Source organism: Hyla sarda, chromosome 11, assembly GCF_029499605.1.
Source record: "Hyla sarda isolate aHylSar1 chromosome 11, aHylSar1.hap1, whole genome shotgun sequence".
Lineage (NCBI taxonomy): Eukaryota > Metazoa > Chordata > Amphibia > Anura > Hylidae > Hyla > Hyla sarda.
In genome coordinates, this window is record NC_079199.1 from 92,017,029 (window position 1) to 92,023,028 (window position 6,000).

Here is a 6,000-nt window from a genome sequence, read left to right on the forward strand (position 1 = left end):
AAAATGTTGATAAAATAAAAAGAATGAAGTGCAAATACGATATATACTATATTTAGCAAATTAAGCAATAAAGAATATTTTCTATATGGCCGTCCAATCATAATTTTTTGTTTAGTATTAACCCCTTAAGGACCTGGCCATTTTCAACCTTAGGATCAGAGCGTTTTTTGAACATCTGACCACTGTCACTTTAAACATTAATAACTCTGGGATGCTTTTACCTATCATTCTGATTCCGAGATTTTTTTTTCGTGACATATTCTAATTTATGTTATTAGTAAAATTTTGTCGATACTTGCATCGTTTCTTAGTGAAAAAATCCAAAATTTGATGAAAAAATTGAAAATTTTGCATTTTTCTAGCTTTGAAGCTCTCTGCTTGTAAGGAAAATGGATATTCCAATTCATTTTTTTTAATTCACATAAACAATATGTCCACTTTATGTTTGCATCATAAAATTTATGTGTTTTTACTTTTGGAAGACACCAGAGGGCTTCAAAGTTCAGCAGCAATTTTCCAATTTTTCACAAAATTTCCAAAATCACAATTTTTCAGGGACCAGTTCAGGTTTGAAGTGGATTTGAAGGGTCTTCATCTTAGAAATACCCCACAAATGACTGCATTATAAAAACTGCAGCCCCCAAAGTATTCAAAATGACATTCAGTCAGCATTTTAACCCTTTAGGTGTTTCACAGGAATAGCAGCAAAGTGAAGGAGAAAATTCACAATCTTCATTTTTTACACTCGCATGTTCTTGTAGACCCAATCTTTGAATTTTTACAAGGGGTAAAAGGAGAAAATGTATACTTATATTTGTAGCCCAATTTCTCTCGAGTAAGCACATACCTCATATGTCTATGGAAATTGTTCGGCGGGCGCAGTAGAGGGCTCAGAAGCGAAGGAGCGACAAGGGGATTTTGGAGAGTACGTTTTTCTGAAATGGTTTTTGGGGGGCATGTTGCATTTAGGAAGCCCCTAAGGTGCCAGAACAGGAAAAAAAAACACATGGCATACCATTTTGGAAACTAGACCCCTTGAGGAACGTAACAAGGAATAAAGTGAGCCTTAATACCCCACAGGTGTTTCACGACTTTTGCATACGTAAAAAAATGTAAAAAAAATTTCACTAAAATGTGTGTTTCCCCCCAAATTTCACATTCATGCAAGGGTTAATAGCAGAAAATACCCCCCAAAATTTGTAACCCCATCTCTTCTGAGTATGGCAGTACCCCATAAGTTGACCTGAAGTGCACTATGGGCGAACTACAATGCTCAGAAGAGAAGGAGTCATATTTGGCTTTTTGAGAGCAAATTTTGCTCGGGGGCATGTCGCATTTAGGAAGCCCCTATGGTGCCAGGACAGCAAAAAATACCCACATGGCATACCATTTTGGAAACTAGACTCCTTGAGGAACGTAACAAGGAATAAAGTGAGCCTTAATACCCCAAAGGGGTTTCACAACTTTTGCATACGTAAAAAAAAAGAAAAAAATTCACTAAAATGTGTGTTTTCCCCCCAAATTTCAAATTTTTTGCAAGGGTTAATAGCAGAAAATACCCCCCAAAATTTGTAACACCATCTCTTCTGGGTATGGAGGTACCCCATAAGTTGACCTGAAGCGCACTACGGGCGAACTACAATACTCAGAAGAGAAGGAGTCATATTTGGCTTTTTGAGAGCAAATTTTGCTCGGGGGGCATGTCGCATTTAGGAAGCCTCTATGGTGCCAGGACAGCAAAATAACCCCCACATGGCATACCATTTTGGAAACTAGACCCCTTGAGGAATGTAACAAGGGGTACAGTGAGCATTTACCACCCACTGGTGTCTGTCAGATCTTTGGAACAGTGGGCTGTACAAAAATTTTTATTTGCACAGCCCACTGTTCCAAAGATCTGTCAGACACCAGTGGGGTGTAAATTCTCACTGCACCCCTCATTACATTCCGTGAGGGGTGTAGTTTCCGAAATGGGGACACATGTGGCGTTTTTTTTTTTTTTGCGTTTGTCAAAACCGCTGTAACTATCAGCCACCCCTGTGCAAATCACCTCAAATGTACAAGGTGCACTCTCCCTTCTGGGCCTTGTTGTGCGCCCCCAGAGCACTTTGCGCCCACATATGGGGTATCTCCGTAGTTGGGAGAAATTACATTACAAATTTTGGGGGCTTTTTTCCCTTTTACCTCTTGTCTAAATGAAAAGTATAGGGCAACACCAGCATGTTAGTGTAAAAAAATTATTTTACAACATTAACATGCTGGTGTAGACCTCAAATTCACCTTTTCATAAGGGGTTAAAGGAGAAAAAGCCCCACAAAATTTGTTAGGCAATTTCTCCAGAGTACGGCGATACCCCATATGTGACCCTAAACTGTTGCCTTGAAATACGACAGGGCTCCGAAGTGAGAGCGCCATGTGCATTTGAGGCCTGAATTAGGAATTTGCTTAGGGGTATTCTACGCCAGTGATTCCCAAACAGGGTGCCTCCAGCTGTTGCAAAACTCCCAGCATGCCTGGACAGTCAACGGCTGTCCGGCAATAGTGGGAGTTGTTGTTTTGCAACAGCTGGAGGCTCCATTTTGAAAACAGTGGCGTACCAGACGTTTTTCATTTTTATTGGGGAGGGGAGGGGGGCTATGTAGGGGTATGTGTATATGTAGTGTTTTTTACTTTTTATTTTATTTTGTGTTAGTGTAGTGTAGTGTTTTTAGGGTACAGTCACACAGGCGGGGGATTACAGCGAGTTTCCCGCTGCGAGTTTGACCTGCCGGGCAAAATTTGCTGCATTGCAAACTTGCAGCCTGATACTCACTGTAAGCCCCCTGTCCATGTGAATGTACCCTGTACATTCACAGGGGGGGGGGGAACCTCCAGCTGTTGCAAAACTACAACTCCCAGCATGCACAGTCTATCAGTGCATGCTGGTAGTTATAGTTTTGCAACAGCTGGAGGCATATGGGTTGGGAAACACAGTTAGGAAACAGACAATGTTTCCCAACAAATGTGCCTCCAGTTGTTGCAAAACCACAACTCCCAAACATTCTCAGACATGCTGGAAGTAGTAGTTCGGCAACATCTTTAGAGCCAGATGTTGCCGAACTACAACACCCATCATGCTTGGAGTTGTAGTTTTGCAACATCTGGAGGACTACAGTTTGCAGACCACTAATACAGTGGTTCCCAATTTGTGCCCTTCCAGATGTTGCAAAACTACAACTCCCAGTATGCCAAAACTGTCCAGGCATGCTGGGAGTTGTAGTTCTGCAACATCTGAAGGGCCAGATGTTACAGAACTACAACTCCCAGCATGCCTGGACAGTAAGGGCATGCTGAGGATGTGTAGTTTTGCAACATCTGGAAGGGCACAGTGGTCTCCAAACTGTGGACCTCCAGATGTTGCAAAACTACAACTCCCAGCATGCCCAGACGCCAAGGGCTGTCTGGGCATGCTGGGAGTTGTAGTATACAGGGTCACAATACAGCAATGCATGTCGCTTTACGGCGACGTGCATTGCTGTAAAGGGCCCGACCACGGCTGAAGATCCACTCACCTGTCGCCGCCGCTGCCGTCTTCATCGCCGGGATACGGGTCTTCAGGGACGAGGTAAGTACCTGGGCCGGGCCCCAGCACTCCCCCGTCCCCCGCCGTGTCCTCCGGTCTTCCTCCCATCCTCTCCGGACTTCCAGGGGCCGGGCAGGGCGGGAGGAAGTAACCCCCCCCCCCCTGCGATTGGTCGGTTAACTAACCGAAGAATCGCAGGGGATCGGAGGAGGTGGCAGGCTTGCCACCTCGCTCCTTTACGTTAGCATGGTCCTGGCTGTCTGTGACAGCCGGGATCATGCAAAATTACCGGGCGGTCGGGTCCCAGAGACCCGATCAGCCCGGTATCGCCGCAAATCGCAAGGGCGATCGCCGACATGGGGGGCCTACATGGCCCTCCTCGGCGTTTGCCCTGGATGCCTGCTGAAGGATTTCAGCAGGCATCCGGTTCTGATCTCTGCCCGGCGAGCGGCAGGGACCGGAAAATGCCTTGACGTCCTGGGACGTCATTGGTCCTTAAGGCCCAGGGTTCCATGACGTCACAGGACGTCATTGGTCCTTAAGAGGTTAAAGGGGAACTCCGGTGGAAAACTTTTTTTTATTTATTTTTTATGAACTGGTGCCAGAAAGTTAAACAGATTTGTAAATTAAGGAAAAAGAGGGGGGGTACCAAATGCCTCTAGACTAATACCATAAAATGGTACATGATGATGGAATTACAGAAAAAATAATAAATCGGACTGTGCTTCACTTTAAATGATGTACAAATTTAATAAAAAATACAAATAAGACATAAAATAAATAATGCAAATCTAATACATAAATGCCTCCTACCACAGGGCCCTTGTGGGGAGGTATGATATTTGAATACAAAGCATATATTAAAAATTTTTAAAAATATAGCATGTGAATTACGTTCTACCGCTATCCCAATATATTGCAAACCGACATAGTGTACTTTTGTGCGGTACACTCCATTCTCATGTGATTTAGAACAGTTCACAAAGTGATATAGTTACCAACTCCTAAGGGTGGTTTTGGCTGGACGTCCGAGAGATGGATATATGAGGGCTGTGTCCAGCGCTAGCGTGCGCTTACGGTGACGGGCCCGGATGCCACAGGCCAAAAAGGTCACCGGTCACGGAGTAATTGCAGGCTCGATGGCAGATGTAGTGGAGGCTGTGTCCAGCGCTGGCATGCGCTTGCGGTGACGGGCCCGGTTGCCGCAGGCCGAAGAGAAGTCACCGGTCACGGAGTGGCTCCGGAGATGGAGATATACTCGGAGATAGATGGATCTTGCTCCGGAAACAAGGAAAGGAAAGCCTCGTGGAAGATCTCTCGGCGTCTGGTGGAATGGCGGATGAATTACAGCCAGGTGTAAAATCAGCAGATGATGGAGTTGTGTCGGAGGTAAATGATGGCGGTTTGTGGATTGCGGTAGTCATGCGATAAATATTTCTTTCTCTAGACGCGTTTCAGGGTACTTTATATATGACCCTTTCCTCAGTAGAGATATCTTTAACAGTGAAGCTCAAAGTCCTTTTATACATGTTGCATGTCTAATTGTTACAGGTGTGTTTCTGTTTAGATCTTCCGCAAATAGCGGAATGGAATGGGAAACATAGGGTTGTTTCATCTTGATAAAGCAGTGTTCACATTTAGAATCAGTATGTATGCGTTCTTATTTAAATATAGTATTATATATATTATAAACATTGGAATGGTACATATAGCATACAGTAAGATGTACAGATAAAGTGTATAATACTAAGATAGAGATATTGACAAAAATGAAAATAAATAAAAATAATAATAATAATAAATGTAAAAATAAAAAATAAAAAATAAATAAATAAATAAAGAATAATAAATGTAAAAATAAGGATGATAATATAAAAAATATAATATAGAAGTAGAAATAAATGAAAATCAAAATAAGATTAGAAATAAAATAGAAAAATACAAAAAATGGGGTAATAAATAAAAGGATATAAAATAAATATAAAATAGGTGCATAAGTAAAATAAAATGCTATAGATTTACATGGAAATAATTAATATACAAGAAGGTTGTTCTGCGTGACTGGCCATCCTTCAACCTTCTTGTATATTAATTATTTCCATGTAAATCTATAGCATTTTATTTTACTTATGCACCTATTTTATATTTATTTTATATCCTTTTATTTATTACCCCATTTTTTGTATTTTTCTATTTTATTTCTAATCTTATTTTGATTTTCATTTATTTCTACTTCTATATTATATTTTTTATATTATCATCCTTATTTTTACATTTATTATTCTTTATTTATTTATTTATTTTTTATTTTTTATTTTTACATTTATTATTATTATTATTTTTATTTATTTTCATTTTTGTCAATATCTCTATCTTAGTATTATACACTTTATCTGTACATCTTACTGTATGCTATATGTACCATTCCAATGTTTATA